The sequence below is a fragment of the Vombatus ursinus genome, unplaced genomic scaffold (genome assembly GCF_900497805.2).
Source record: "Vombatus ursinus unplaced genomic scaffold, bare-nosed wombat genome assembly UNPS02014176.1, whole genome shotgun sequence".
In the NCBI taxonomy this organism is placed as follows: domain Eukaryota; kingdom Metazoa; phylum Chordata; class Mammalia; order Diprotodontia; family Vombatidae; genus Vombatus; species Vombatus ursinus.
The window spans coordinates 401,143-416,981 of NW_020953954.1; the positions used below are offsets into that span (position 1 = coordinate 401,143).

Here is a 15,839-nt window from a genome sequence, read left to right on the forward strand (position 1 = left end):
CTGATTTGATCTCTTCCTTCGTGACCTCGCCGGCTCCCCTGGGCTTCGTTAGCTCCTCTCTGCAGATGACTCCTCTCTTCCAGCCCCACATCACCCACTGCCTAATTGGCATTTTCAACCGGGTATCTCCGTGGACACTTAACCTCAATATGGCCTCAGCCTAACTTTCCCTTTCCTCCCAGGACCTCCTCTCTTCCCAGCTTCCCTCCCTCAGTCGGTCCAAGGTCCCACCTTCAGTCTCAACATTATCCTGGCCTCCTCCTCCCTCCCCCTTATCCCCCAGAGCTGGCCAGTCGCTAAGTCCCTCAGCTCACATCCCACCTCTCAGCTGGATGATGGAAGGAGGCTCCTGGCTGGGCTCCAAGTATTATCCCTCCCCCTCCAGGTCATCCTCCCCACTGCTACCAAAGTGACTTTCTTTAGGTGCAGATCTGACAGTCACTCTCCTATTCAGCCAATTGCACTATCTCCCTGACCTCTCTGTTTGGCTTTGAAAGCCTTTCGTGACTTGGACCCCGCCTGGCTTTCCAGCCTCATCGCACTCTTCTCCCCACACTCTTCAGGCCAAACAGGCCTTCTCTCTGCTCCTCAGCCAGGGCCCTCCAGCTCTCACCTCCATGGCTTTGTACTGCCTGCCTCCAGCCAGGTCTGCATCCCAGATTCCTGAGCTTCCTCCTGCAGGAGACCTTTGCCAATGCCCCTAGCTGCCAATACTTTCCTGCCTTCTGTATCTACAGGCAGGTGGTTTGGCCAGAGAATAAATGGGAGCCTTTGGAGGGCAGGGGCCGTCCTGGCTTTGCACCGCCAGAGCCCAGCACACAGCAGGTGTTTGATCGATGCCTGGCGATCTGCAGATCGCTCTGCAGGCTTTGCCTTCATCCCGGCCACTGCATACACTTCCATCTGTGGAATGGGCACGTTTCTTACGCTTCCCCCTCCTTGGGCTTGGAGGGCTCTACGAATAGCCGTCATCCCCCTGGTTCTGCCCACCAAGACCCATGGCCTTGTGACTGGGGTTCTGGGACATGAGCACGGAGGCGAGAAGGCACAGAGGCTGAACTACCACTCCCAGCGGGCCTCGGGAAGACGAGCCATTGCGCATGTGAACAGGCCTCGGCTTTTCAGGTCTGACTCCACTGGGTGGCGCTGCTGCCCCGCCGGTGGGCGGGGCAGGGGGGAGGGAGAAGGGGGCAGGGAAGAGGAGGGAAGAAGGGAGGGGGAGGGGCAGAGAGGAGGGAGGAAGGGAGAGCGAAATGGGGGCGAGAGGTGGGGAAGGGGGCGGGAAAGCTTCTGCTCCGCCCACATGCTGGAGGGGGAGGGGAGAAGGGGGGGAGGGCAAAGGCGGGGGATGCGGGGCTGCCCCGAGCCTTCTCTTCTGTCTCCTCGGGAGCCTCCCGAGCCTGAGCGGCCGCGGCCGCCCCCGCCTCGGCTGCTGCAGGTAAGGGAGCCAGCCAGCCCACGGGGGAAGGGGGGGGGCTGCGCGCGTGGCTGCGGGGGGAGGGTGCCCTCCCTCGCGTGGGAGAGCTGCGGCGGAGCTGGGTGTGACCCTGAGTGGTTCTGGGGGACAGTGGAGGTGACACCCTGTGTCTGCCAGGGCCGGGCCGGGGGCCAGGACCCTGGTCAGGGCCAGCCTGTGCCAGGGGCCTGGGGGATGGGGATGCAGGGCCTGGCTCTGAGGAAGACAGACTGGGCTGGGCACCCGGCAGGCACACACCCTCCGGCTGGCCGTGGTTAACTTGGTCTCGGCCCCACGTGTAGTGAGCCCGTGGCGGGGGGCGCCCCAGATGGCATTAGGCAGAGGGGAGCTGACTCAAAGAGCTTGGGAGCCCCTCTCACAGACAGGCAGAGCCAGGGAAAGGGGCCCGGGCAGGCATGGTAATCCCCTCAATCCCAGGTACCTGGCTGGTAGGTCAGCTGGGCCCAGGCTCACCGGCCTCACCGCTGTCCAACCTATTGGCTCCCACAGCTGAAACCTTCCTCACTTGCTTCATTTCTCCCACCTTCTGGCCCTGATCTTGTATCTGCCATCTCTGTGGATACCCCTCAACCCCAGGGCCTTCTGGGTACCCAACTGAAGTCCAAGTGGTGAGGTCCCCACTCCTGAGGGCAGATATGATCTTACAATCCTGCCCTATAGTCAGTAGGCAGTTAAGTGACACCTGTTTCTCCAGCAGGGCCAGGGTACCCACGGTGCTCCTGTCTAAGAGGAGCCTGGGCCTGGGCCTGGGCCTGGGGCTGGGCCTGAGAGGGCCAGAAGTTTGGGTAAATGGCAAGCACCGATGAAATCCTCCCCAGCAATGCGTTCTTGAAATGAGGCCCCAGCCCTGGAGACTGTCCTGAGGCTGCCTGCAGCATGAGTTCTCGCGTGTGACCGTGTGTGAAAGTTACTTTCTCCCCCTCAGTGTTGGGCTTTTGCTGGCTTCTGTCCTCATTCATCTCTGGTGAGAAGGGAAACTAGGACCCCATACTTGTTAGAAAAGACATTCAGATAATAGCAAATTGACCATGGCCGAGCAGAACAGCCAGCTCATGAACTCAGGGACAGGATGGCTATTCTGGGGACTCATGTGATGCGATGACGTTCAGTGGTTAGAGCCTCCATTTGGTCAAGAAGAAGCCACAAGTTCTTAACCCCTGATCAGCCTCAGCGGAAGCCCATAAAGCACCTACTGTGTGTCGGGGTGAGACTCCAGCCCTTGCCCCCACAGAGCTGACAGTCTAGCAAGAAGGCACGGCTTTAACCCATCCGAGAGATGAGAAAACAAGATGAGACCAGGGAAGGACCCTTTGTGAGATATGGTGCTGACACTGATCTTAAGGGCTGGAAATCTGGGGCCTCTGTGGACTCAGCTGTTCCCAAACTGTAAGACCTCGGATGGAGGCTGCCCCACAGCTTGGAGGATCTCCAAGGAGTCAGGGAAATGCCACTGTTAACAGCAGAACCGTTAACGCTAACTGTTAATGGTTCTGATGGTAACTCATTGGGGGACATTGAGTTTCCTTATCTGGAAAATGAGAGAATTGCTCTAGGTGATCTCCAAGGACCTTTCTATCTGTGACAGGCTAGAATCCTCTGTGCCTCAGTTTCTCTAGCTTCAATGAAGGTCTGCCTCCCTTCTCTCATTAGCTCAGGAGTGAATCAAGCCTGTCCCACCATGTAGGGGGTTGGGGGGGGGGGGTTGGACCCAGGGACAGCCTGGCCCTAGAGAGAGCTATCAAGCAAGCATAGGGCTACAATGGACGGGGGTGGGGGTGGGGTGGGGGGAGGCCGCCTGCTGTGTCTGTGACAAACACAAGCTGCGACTCAGAACAAGCTTAGCCTAGCCCCAAGAGAGCTCATGTTGTGCCCACTCACCTTTAGGCCCTGGCCCTACCTGCGTGCCTCAGTTTCCCCATCTGAGAATAGCTAGAGTGGTGGGTGATAACTGTAATCCACCCAATTCTTCCCAGAGGCCAGGCACTTTGCAGATTCTTAATGTTCAGAGAAGCTGATTCACTGGGGAGTGGAGGGAGGGTGTGGTGGTGGTGGGGGGGGCAGGAGTGAAAGCCTGGCCTTGGCCTGTCCAGCACACGGGCCTCAGCTCTCTGAAGGGCTGGCCCAGCCTTGGCCTGCATGGCCCCAGAAGTCAGGAGCCAGAGCATCAGAGGAAGGCACGAAGATGCAGTCTGGGCTATCCTAAAGGGGTCTGGGCTGCCTGGGAAGGTAGGGAGCTCCCCATCACAGCTGTCCTCCAGGGCAAGGTGGATGACTTCTTATCTTGGCCTTCTGTGCACTGATCCTTCCCAAGGAACCTGGGCAAGGTTTGGGACATGAGCCCCGGTTTCCCCAGGCACTCACGCTTCTAGTCCATGCCCTTCTTGGAGGACACAGCTCCCAGATGCTTTTCCAGCAAAGCAGCCTGTTCTCTGTCTCCTCCCTGATGGCCTCCCTCCCTTGGGCTGCTGGGATGAGGCCTGGACCTAGCTCTGACTCTCCCTTCGCCCCACCCCCCTGCTCCCAGGGGCTTTCTGGATTCTTTCCTCCTGGAAGCAGATGCCCTGAGGGAGTGGAATGACTCATTGGCAAGATTCCCCAGTGGGCCTGGGGCTGGGGCAGCAGGCAGCCAGCCCAGGGATGCCAACACTGTGTGGAAATGTCTGAATGGGCGGTGGCATCGCCTCCCTCTCCAGGCCCCGAGTTGGGGGGGGGGGGGGGGGGGGGGAGGGGGGGGGGCCAGGGCTTGGGTGGGGGGGGGGGGGGGGGGCTTGGGCAGAGGTGTGGGGGGGGATGCTTGTGCACATGGGGGGGGGGGTGCAGAGGAAGAAGGCTCAGTATCCTAAGCTTTCTGTCCTTGGCTATGGTCACATAAAAGTTACACCTATAATTCTGGACCTTTGGAGAAAGCTTTGTGATGGCCTCCAGGTCCCATGTCACAGGGATGCTCCCTGACCACAGTGGGACCATTGGAGGAGCTTCCATCCTCAGAGGCCAGGGGGGCCAAATCACGCTCAGCAGGTCCAGAGTTAACCCTGGTCTCTCCAAGCCCCTTCCCAGCTCCAGGCCAAGATCCATGGCCCCTTCCTTCCAACCATCCTACAGATAGGCAGTACTTTGGCCTTCAGGGGTAGAGGTCTCTTCCTGGGGAGGCTTGGCTGCAGACCCGGGAAAACTGATGAATCCTCAGGAAGCCCGGAGATGCGACTCAGAAACTTGCATTTGGCAATTTCTGAGTTTCTTGCCTTCCCTGTTAGATTAGTGAGGACAAAGGTGTCCAAGTAGTGAGTCTGCAGGACTCCCCTAATGTGTTTGGGACATGAGCCAAGGAGCCTACAAGTGCTGCCCTCGTGGTGGAGGCTGGGAGGGGGGTGTAGAAGGGAGTGGCTCAGAGTCAGGAGACTTGGCTGGGGGGTGGGGTGCAGCCCAATTCCACACTTATCTGTACTGTGACTTTGGACATGTCCCATCTGTCTCTGGGCCTCACCTTTCCCACCTGCAAAATGGAGTGAGGGGGCATCTCTTCCCACTATGTTGTTCTAAGAGGCAACTTGGTGATCTGCCTTAGCAGGGGCCAGCGGAGAAAGCCTCCTTTGGAAAGCACAGAGTCAGAGGACAGGCCGATTGCTGCCTAGCACCCCAGGGTGCCTCTCTGGTCTGGCCTATGTCTGCCCTGACACTGGTCCCTCCAGACTTCCCTAATTTTATTCCCATCTGCCCCTGCAGCAAAGCTTGCCTGCCCCAGAAAGAAGCACAATTTCAGAGGAAATCTAAGCCCTGGTTTTCCTGCGCCTCATTGGCTAGAAACGTTTGCCCCAGTTAATGTGGCTGGCCATGCTCAGAACCCTCTCTGAGAGAGCCCTGGAGCAGAATTCCGGTTGTCATTACTCCACACCTCAGCGACCTCACTTACTAAGTGGGCCTGTAGTCAGGGTGACAGAGCAGCCTTCAGGCCCCTCCTTGATGGGTCTTGAGGGGCCCCAGGAGAGCACTGGCATCCCCAGGAGGGAGTGGTCAGTAGTGCTTGATGAACTAGGCTGGGGGAGTGGCTGGAGAGCAGCTTCAGCCTAGCGGTGCAGTGTGGGGACGGAAGCCCAGCCGCTGTGGCTTGTTGGCAAGTGAAGGGCAGGGCAGGAAGTGGGGGTGGGGGCAGCTTGACTGAGAAGGGAAGGAGACATGGGTGTTCTTAGCAAGGGGGGAAATTTGGGGGAGTTTCTGGGAAAGATAGAGGGGTTCTCTGTCTCAGCCTGTGCAAGACCCGGTGCTAGGGAGGAGAACACAGGCCCTGCCTTGGCTAAGCTTGGCTTAGTGCAGGCCAGTGGGGAGAGAGAGAGGCTCTGGGCCCTTGTGGGGCTCAGCTCTGAAACAGGAAGACCATGCTGAGGGCCGAGTCCTGGCTTACCACCCACCACCCACAGATACCTCTTCTAAACACCGAGGTCTGGGGCCCATGAGGGGGGTAAAGGAAGGAGGAGGGGCTGTGAAGGAAAGCCTCAGGGAGAAAGTACCGTTGGACCTAGGCTTGAAGACCAGCTAAGAAGCTAGGGAAGAAATAAAAAAAAGAATGAGGGGCAGCTAGGTGGCACAGTGCATAGAGCACCAGCCCTGGATTCAGGAGGATCTAAGTTCAAATGTGACCTCAGACACATAACACTTACTAGCTGTGTGACCCTGGGCAAGTCACTTAACCCCATTGCCTAACCAAAAAAAAAAAGCTGGGGAAGGCCTTACCGTGTGTAGAGAAAAGTGGGAGCAAATTTCAGAGTTTGGGGGAGTTATGGGGAATGTGGCTTCTGGATTTTGAGCTGGCTTTCAGAGGCCTGAGGAGGTAAAACTACTCTCTGAGGTCATACCCAGGGCCCCTGCCTCCTAATCCAGAGCTCTGCCAGCACCTGGGGTCCTTCAGTAGGGCCTCAAAGGATGAGCTAAGAAGTTGCTCTCAGCAGGGAGAGCCGTGGAGGGCTTTGGCTCAGGGAGTGACCCAGTCAGAGCTGGACTTTGCCTGGAGGATGGGAGCAGGAAGGACAATGGGAGGAGAGGAGCCTATTGGAGGACCTCCCTGCCCTCAGCACCAGCTAATGGGGGCTGCTCAGGCTCCACAGGTGGAGCTGTGCCTTCCCCTGGCACTGTCAGCTTTTATATAGCATGTGTTTAAAAAAAACAAAACGTTTTATCCTTACAACAAACTTGAAGTGGGCACATTTTACAGATGAGGAAACTGAGGCAGAGAGAGGAAGTGACTTGCCCAGAGTCACACAGCTACCAAGTGTCTGAGGCTGGATTTGAACTCAGATCTTCCAGACTCCGGCTCAGTGCTTTGTGCATTCTGGCGCCCCCTAGTGGGTCCAGGAGAAGCTACATCTGTTAAGATGTTAAGATGTCTCTATCCAGCCAATGACCTTTCCTAAGACAACTTCATTCTAAGAGTGAGCCAGGAGGAGGCAACTCTCGTTTGAAAAGAATGTGCTTGATTGATGCAGTCTTTAGAAACAGCGCTGCCAGGACACCTAGCTGGCGCAGTGGATGAAGCTCCAGCGCTGGAGTCAGAAGGACCCGAGTTCAAATCTGGCCTCAGACACTGGACACTTACTAGGTGTGTGACCCTGGGTGACCCAGATTGCCTTGCAGAGAGAGAGAGAAACAGTGGCGCCCAGCCCCCGGAGGAGCCTGCTTTGTAACAGTTCAGATAAATACATCAATACTCTTTCTGCATGTGATGGCGTATGCCTCATTCTTCACCTCTGGTCTACCACCTGTCTAACAAGGGAAGAGGAGAACTCTGGAGTTAAGATTGGTCAGTGTGTGTCTGTTGTGTACCAGTTTGTAGATGTCTTCCCACATTTCTCCAAATTCCTCGCATTGGTCATTTCTTACCTATGGTGATGTTCCGTGACACCCACATATTGCAGTCTCTTCACTCACTCCCCAATTGATGGGGCTGCCTATTTGTTTCCAGGCCTTCACTGCTTCCCAAAAGGCTGCTGGAATATTCTGTGTGAGGCCTGTATATCCATCTTTGACCTTGGGGTATAGGCTCTGTGTTGGGATCACTGGGTCAAAGAATATGAACAGATGAGTCACTTTTCTTAAATGATTCCAAGCTGTTTCCCAGAAGGAACATAGCATTTTACAGTTCCACCAACCATGTGTGAGTATGTCAGTCTCCCCTTAGCACCTTCAACACTGACTCTCTGGAGTGTCTTTGCTAATGTGCCAAATGGGACATAAAGCCTCAGAAGCATTTTCATTTGCATCCCTCTCATTAGTAGTGAGTTGCAGAATTTTCCCAAGTGGGAGTGGATCATTTGTATCTCTTCTAAAACTGCTCGTGTTTTGTGGGCTCTTAGTCTGCCGAGGTGTCAGGCTTTCCCAGGGAGATGTAATGCATATGTTTCTTTTCCCCCATTGATGGCATTCCTTCTTAGCATTGCTGCATTGATTTGGTTTGTCCCACAGCTTTTGCACCTCTCTCTGACTCTTGTTCAGCTAAGGATTCTCTGCCTTTAGCTTGGGTCTTCTGCCAGCTGGGCCTTGGAAACCCCCTTCTATGGATGAACCTGCCTTTACAGAATAGGGGAAGGCGCAGGGGTCTGAAGATGGATGTCAATGGGCAGACTTCAATGAGAAAAGGAAAGATTTCAAGTAGATGCCTATTAATTCTAGTAGAAGTCAGCAGTTCCTGAAGCACCTTAGAATATTGTTTAGGAAAGGGACTTTTCTTCAATACCCTGGCTTCAGGTAGCACGAAGAAGGCATTCTTTCCAAGGAAAAGCCTATTCTAAGGAGAATCAAGCCAAAGCCATTGAATTCACTGTTGCCTTGCCATTTAAGGGAGAAAGAAGATGGGGACTTTTGGAATTTACTCGGAAATAGAATGATATGAAGTCATGTCGATGTCAGTACTTTCCCACTCCTAATATTATGGGTCTGTCAGTGCCAATGGTTCTGCCAATGACTTGTGAAGGACCCCAGGGAAGGTCTACTGACACATCTGCAAAATGAGGGGGTGCCATTCTCATGCTGGAAGGACCTTTGACTTCCAACTGCTTCATTTTACAGGAGAGAAAACTGAGGCCCAAGGACATTAATTAACTTTCCCAGGGACGTAGTGTCCAAGACAAGATTCAAAACCAGGTTTTTCTGTTACCCTGCTCTTCAGTCACATGGCATAGAGAGCATTTGTGAAATTCTTTTTAAAGTGTTCATAGTAAAGCACCAGGATTGTCTGGATGCCGCCCTCAAAGGCTGGAGGAATTCAAGGTGACCAGCGGCAGGGGGGTGGAACTAGGGGTCAAGTCGGATGCCATCTGAAGAAGTGCCTTCAGTGGTTCTCTCCTGCTGAGTTCTGCCTGGGGCACTGGGATCCAGACCTGGTGATGACCCTGAGCAGATGGAATCTGCAGGAACACCCGTCGTCCCTCGGCAGGGGGCAAAGGGAGGCCAGGCCTGTTCCTCCCTCGGTCCTCTTCCTTCTCCTCTCTTCTTAGGTCTCCTCCTGCCCCCTTTGCATCCTGCCTCTATTGCATTCTGACCCAACGTGGAGACAATGGGGTCTCACTAGGCTGGCACGGGAGTCTGCTTCCTGGGTTGGGAAAGGAAGGTGCGCTTGAGGAGCAAGGAGTATTGGGTCAGGCCCAATTGGGCTTTTGCTACGGTGCCCTCGGGGCCCAGGATCACGTGGCTCCCTGGAGCAGACCTCCCCACAGCTGGACCTTGTGGCTGTTTGTTCAAAGCCTACTACACACGCACCATTTTGTACTGAGCCCAGCCGGTCCTGCCTGGCTCACCAACTCTCAGCAGCCAGATAGCCTGACTTGTACCTAAACCAGAAAGTCCTTATTCAACAAAGGGTCACATTGTTGTGTGAAGGCCTCTGGTGACACTCACCTCACTGCTTGTGGAGGCAGCCCGCTTTGCCCTGCATCAAACCTGATGGACTTTCCCCCGTCATGTCTGGTTCTGCCTTCTGGAGCTAAGCAGAACGGTGCTGATCACGCCCCACCTTCCCCATGGAGGCCCTTCCAGTGCTGGAAGACAGATCTACTGACTCTCCCTGTGTCTTCTCTTCCATCACAGGGTTGCCTGTTTTTCTTGGGCTTCCTGGGTCATTGGCAAGAGATGGGCACTTTCCCCTGGGTGGGCCCAGCCGCCAGGACAGGTCATCCTGTGAAGATGGCTGTGGTATGATGGGGGCAGGGGCAGCACTAGCTGGGGGTGGCCCCCTCCCCTTTCCACCCAACACCCACACACATATTCTCTGTCCTCCTCCTTTCTCTGCCCCATGGGCACGAAGGGAACTTCCCCACTTGCCTAATCCCTCTCCCCACCCCTCCCTGGGTTCCTGCTCTCTTTCCTGTGACTGCACTGAGAGGGACCACTGGCAATAATCACACATCTGGGATGTCATTCTCAGCCCTGCTTTCCTCCGAGCCTCAGCAGGGCCCTGGGTTGGAGGCAGGGGTGGGGAACTACGCTTGGGGCGATCTCTGTGACTCCAGGTCCAGCGCTCTGGCGACTCCTCAGCCCAGCCCAGATCCAGTGGGGGGGGGGGGGGGGGGGGGGGGGGCAGGGGGGGGCGGGGGCCCCGCGGGCCCCGGGGGGCGCGGGGGGCGGCGCCCCCCCGGGGGGGGGGGGGGGGGGGGGGGGGGGGGGGGCGGGGCTAGGGCATGGAGAGGAACTGATCAGGACAGCCTTGATCAACTGATTAATTTCCCCCCAGCCCAGCTGATGAAATTACAAAGTGAATCAGTGAGTCTTCATGGCCTGGAGCTCAGCACAGTGCCTGGCACATAGTAAGTGCTTAATGTTTGTTGACCTTTCTGGGCACTTTCCTCTCTGGGTTTTGGGGCCACTGGTTTTCCTCCTACCTTTCTGGTTGCCTCTTTATCCAGGCCTCTCCTGATAACTGGATATCCCCAAAAGACTCTGTCCTGGGCATGTGTCTCTTTTTACACCCTCTGTCTTGGTGACCTCATCAGCTCCCACGAATCCACCTGTCATCTCTGCGCAGACCATCCTTACATCCCTGTCTCCTGCTCAGCCCCCAACCTTGCATTTCAGATGTCTCGGCCCGGGTGTCCAGCAGACATCTTCAGCTCAACATGGCCCGAGCCGAATGCCTTCTCTTCTCCTGCTAAGCCCTGCCCCCTCCTGTCTTCCCCCCCGCCTCCCCGTCCCCAGGACCGCAAACCAGGTGTCACTCTGGCTTCCTCACACGCTCACCCTAGATCTCATCTGTGGCTGAGGCCTGTGCCTCCCAGCATCCCATAGCCATTCTCTGCTCCACAGCCCCCTTCAGGCCCTCCCCATCTCTGCCCTGGACTCTTGTCATGGCCTTCTCATGGGCCTCCCTGCCTCTGCCCCTCCACGTGCCAGCTTCCTCGCAGCTGCCGCGGTGATCCTGCCTCCATTCCTGTTTGGGCCTTTTGCGCTCTGGCTGCTGCCTGCTTCTCCAGGTGGTTCCGGCCTGCTGCCCCCTCCCTTCCTCGATGCCCTGCCCAACTGGAGAGCCTGCTGCTATTTGTGTATGGTACTCCATCTCCTGCCTGGGACTTTTGCCCATACTATCTTATACAATACGTTATAGTTTTTATTTTTTGTTTTCCTATTTTGTGTATTCCTATATCTACTTCTCTGTGAACATGTATACGCGGTAGAGTCTAAACTCCCAGAGGGCAGGAATGCATTCACTTTGATGATTGCACTCCTAGCACTTGAAAGCACATGGTAGGCCAGTCGATCAAGAGACAATTATAAAGCACCTACTCTGTGCTAGCCACTGTCTAAGTAGTAGGTGCTTTAAAGATATTTGTTGGTTGCCCACCTGACAGGTCCCCATTTGCCTTCCTTGGCCAGGGGCTGCTGTAAGTCAGATGCAGCTCCAAAACCTTGGAAGCCACGCCTTACTGTGGGAGGTCCCTATGGAAGTGGAAGGGGAAGCTGGCCAGGACAGGACCCACTAGGGGCAGGCTCCCGCAGTCCCTCCAGCTCCCCAGACTTGGGCTCCAAGGTAGAATGTGGCCACCAGCAGTGATTGCAGGGGATGGGAAACAGCATTCCTACTTGGGTTCTGGATTTCCAAGAACTGGGTCATTCTGTGAGGGGTTACCAGGACGGTCAGCCAGGAGGGTGTAGGATTACCCGGGGAGGTGACCCAGTGTCCATCAACAGAGGGAGCTCTGGGGTGCGGGGAGAGCGAGGCTGGACAGGTCCCAGGCTCCCTGGGCTCCTCTCCCAGTTCTCGGCTAAGTCTCTTTGCCCTCTCTGTGCCTTTCCAGGCCTTACGTCATCTGTATGATGAGGGCTTTGGATGGGATGACTTCCAAAGTCCAACCATCTGTGGTTCTGTGACTTCCCTGGAAGGGCAGTGTCTGCCGTGGCCCTCCAGGGGGAACCCAAGGAGGGCTGCCTTGGGGCCTGGGCTCTGGGAAGCTGGAGCCCAGCAGGTCCTGGCGCTTGTGGCCTCAGCAAGGCATGTTCTGGGAATGACCCTTCCTTCTGGCTGCCTCGTAGCCAGATCCTGAGGCTGAGCACGCTGTACTGTCTGAGCAGTTCATGTGAAAGGAGATGTCGTAGGCAGAAGCGATCCCTGGAGATGCTGCCACAGACAAACGTTCCTTTCATTTCTCTGGAAGGAGCTGGGACAGTGTCATCAGGCAGTGCCTGGCTGCCTCAACCCTCTCCCCCAAGAGGGGACAGGCTTGGGGGTGGTGTGGACTGGGAAGGACAGAAGGGGGCCCCCCATCAGGTGGGGCAGCTACAGCCCTGGCTGGCCGGACTAGACTGAACTGTTCTGATGTGGAAGGTGATTCAAGGTCATGGTGGCAGGCATCTTCTGACCCTCACATCTGGGGCTATGTGGCTGGGATTACAGCTGTCCCCCCAACTTGGCTTCCAAGAAATGGGCCTTCTGTAACCTGAGTCCTGCCCTGGGTGAGTGGGTGGGAATGAGGGAAGGACCATTCGGTCTGTGGACTGGCCATTACATAGGCTGGTGGGTGGTTCCTGAGGTCGATATCAGTGTGCTTGCTTTCCCAGAATGGAGAGGGAACCCACCCCCACCCCTGCCCCAGTGGCTTTCCTTTGTGTGGCTCCAGCTACTGTCTGGGGCTGGGGAGAGAGATTGTCAATGGGCTCAGAAGAGGGGCCACAGAGACAGTTCAGATTCAGCAGTCTCAGAGAACCAGGCTCTTGCTTCCTGGATGCTGATCCAGAATGTGCATTCCCCCTGCTCAGGGTCAGGAGCTGTCTAGGGCTGGACTGAGATGTCCAGCCATGTTCTGGTCAAGGCAGCTCATAGCACAAGCCATCGAGGCCCTCCCTAGACAAGGGCCCTTCTCCCCCATTTCCAGGAGGCCTCACCCCTTTCCCAGCCGAAGCCTTTAGGTCTGGAGAGTGAGTACTGACCTGGACGTGGTCACTGCACTTGGCAGGAATTGAGTCACTGGAGAATCTTGAGAGAGGGCTAAGAACCCAAGCCAGGCCATAAGGTCCTAGAGAGGAGCGGCAGGGTTGGCGTGAGGCCAGCGAGTTGGCACAGGAGGTGCTGGCCATACTCTGAGGAGAGTGGGGGGGGGGGGGCCAGAGAAGACTGTTGGTTGGTTTTTAAAGATCAGGCTTCCCAGAGCCCATTGGAAGGCATCAGGGAAGGACGCTCACCCTAGCAGCAGGCCTAGCCACCACCTGGAGCAGGCTGCCTTGTGAGGTCCCTGTCACTGCAGGATCCTAGGCAGACCTAGATGGCTGCTAATGGAGGGATTCTCATTCAGGTACCCACCAATGGTCCCACAGACCTTTCCTGAGCACTCACTGCACACTCTGAGCTGTAGGCAATGTGATACAGAGACAAACGCAGTCTGCAGTCTGACATCTGTGACTGGGAGGCTCACCCACATGCCCACAAATACCCCTAGCCCTGGCATATGGCCACACCCACATAGATGTGCTCACACACACATACGAACAGACCCAGCAAGCTAGCTTGGACCTCCTGCTGTCAAGCCTCAGAGCTCAGGCAGAAACATGGGCTTGGCCCACCCACCCTGCAGGGACAGGATGTCCTGGTTAGGTTTTCTGTCAGAGGTTAGTCTGCGGTTAGTCTGCCCTAAAGCCTTCAGACTGTGGGCAGCCTGCCTGGGTGTGGAGAGCATGGGACATGCTTACAATCAGAGGATCTGGATGCAAAAACTGCCTCTCATGGTTGGAGGCAGTGTAGTACAATGGATAGAGCACTGGACTTGGAGTCAGGAAGACCCAGGTTCAAATCCTGCTTGAGGCCCTTCCTAGCTCTATGAACCTGGACAAGTCACTACTCCTCCCTGGTTCTCAGTTTCCTCATGTGTAAAGTGAGGGGGCTGTGGTCCTTGAACTGTACTCTTTTGAAGGGCAGGGCAGTTGCCAGACCTGGGCTTCAGATGGGGCCTCCCTGCCTTGGCTTAGAGGCATCTAAGCCCCCATCATCACCACCCCAGCCAGATTCCTCTTCTCTATTGTGGTTCCCTATGCCTGGCAGGGGACAACCCCTCCTGGCCAATGTCCTCAGAACCATGGACTTATGTGACCACAAATACCTACTGTTCTTTATGAAAGAGATTAGCCCATCCTAACCTCCAAGGCTGGCAGTCCTTCCTCAGCTGAGGAATTCATACCTGACCCTGAAGAAACATGTTTGTTTCTTCTTGCCCACCCCCATCCCCAATTTCCCTGCAACTCCAGCCTCTCTGGGGCCTGGGGAAGAGGTAGGCCAGGCTGTGGGGCTTTCCTCTCTCAGAACCTTTTTGCCTGTTCCCAGAACAGGTCACCCAGGAATGGTTTGTCTTTGTTCCCTCTGACCCACCTCTCCTAGACCCCTCTCTTATAATAAATTCGTCCAGTCAAACCAATGGACACATTTGCCGTGCCTGACACTGTATGCCTCATTGCACACCTGTTGTCCAGCACCTCTTGGAATGGAGTTTTCTTTTCTGATATAAATTGTCTCCCCGGTTCTGCTCTCTTCCCTCTGTACCAGTACAAGCATGTGTTTCTTAGGTTCTCTGAGTCTGCCGCATTTGTCACTTCTTACAGGAGAGCAATCGTCCCTCACTCTCCTGGAGCAGTTTGTTTCTACATCCCCCACTTGGCTTCTGGTCCTTTGCTATACACTGCTGTCAATCAATATGGGTGTCTCTACCAGACCCATTTCCCTTTCTTTGCCCTCCTTGGGTTATGGGCCTCTCTGGGTCCAAGAATTCAGATCTGGATAGTAGCCCCCTCCCCTTTTTAAAATTATACTTCTCCACTGTTTCCCAATGGGCTGACCCAACTTGCAGCTCCACCAGCAGTGTGCTAGTGCCACTGCCCGCCTGCCCTCTTCTGGGGTCTCTCCAACAACTGGTGGTGTTCTCTTCTGCCATCCTTGCCCATCAGAGCAGTGAGGTAGAGCCTCCAGTCACTGGTCTCACTCTTTTCTGGAGTCTGCATGGTTTGTCTCTCTTGGGGACTCATTAACTCTTTCAGGCAACAAGCATTTATTAAGCATCTGCTGTGTGCCAGGCCCAAGGTACTGGAGCCTACAAGGAGCTTGTGTTCTACTGAGGAAAATAACACATGCACAGAAATATCAAATAAAGTAAATCAGGGAGGGCCTCCTGAGCAGGTAGGGGGATTAGGGAAGGCCTCGTGTAGGTGACATGAGAAGTGGAAGTGAAGAGGGAGTATACTCGAGCCATGGGGGATAGTCAAAGGTGTGGAGATGGGGGATAGTCAAAGGTGTGGAGGTGGGGGATAGTCAAAGGGGTGGAGGTGGGGGATAGAGTATCGTGTTGCAGAACAACAAGAAGAGCAGTGTGGTTGGATCATATAATGAGTGAATGAAGGGGAGTCATGTGTCACAAGATTAGCGATAGATGATGAAAGGTTTTTAAATACAAGTTACTGAGGTTCTTTGAGTCGGGGGGAGAGGAGGGTTGACATGGTGAGACCTGTGCTTTAGGAAAATCATTTTAGTGAGGCTGAATGGAGTATGGAATAGAGGGGAAGAGACTGAGGCAGGCAGATCTCTCCCCCCAGCAGCATATTATGATAATCCAGGTGTTAGGGATACAGACCTGCACCAGGGTAGGGGCAGTGTCAGAGGAGAGAAGAGGGCTTGCTGCAAAGATACTGCAATCAATGGGAGATGCTGCAGAGGTGAGATCTATGGGAGATGCTACAAAGTTGAAATGGATGAGAGTTGCTGCAGAGGTGAGATCTACAAGAGATGCTGCAGAGGTGAAATCTACAAGAGATGCTGCAGAGGTGAGATCTACAAGAGATGCTGCAGAGGTGAAATGGATGAACGATGCTGCAGAGGTGAGATCTATGGGAGATGCTCCAAAGGTGAAAT

General features: G+C 55.2%; 1 protein-coding gene across 2 annotated transcripts in view; it reads left to right on the plus strand.

Moving 5' to 3' along the window:
- Nucleotides 1–1,351: 1,351 nt before the first annotated feature.
- The window catches only part of LOC114041617 (USP6 N-terminal-like protein), a 34,885-nt gene continuing 20,397 nt past the window's right edge, over nucleotides 1,352–15,839 (plus strand). The window contains exons 1-3 of one of the 2 annotated variants that reach the window (XM_027860153.1): nucleotides 1,386–1,438; nucleotides 9,551–9,655; nucleotides 10,194–10,266. The gene's annotated coding sequence lies outside the window, so the exon portion shown is untranslated. Of the gene's footprint in view, nucleotides 1,439–9,550; nucleotides 9,656–10,193; nucleotides 10,267–15,839 lie in introns of both variants that reach the window. The other variant, XM_027860152.1, reaches the window with a different exon arrangement.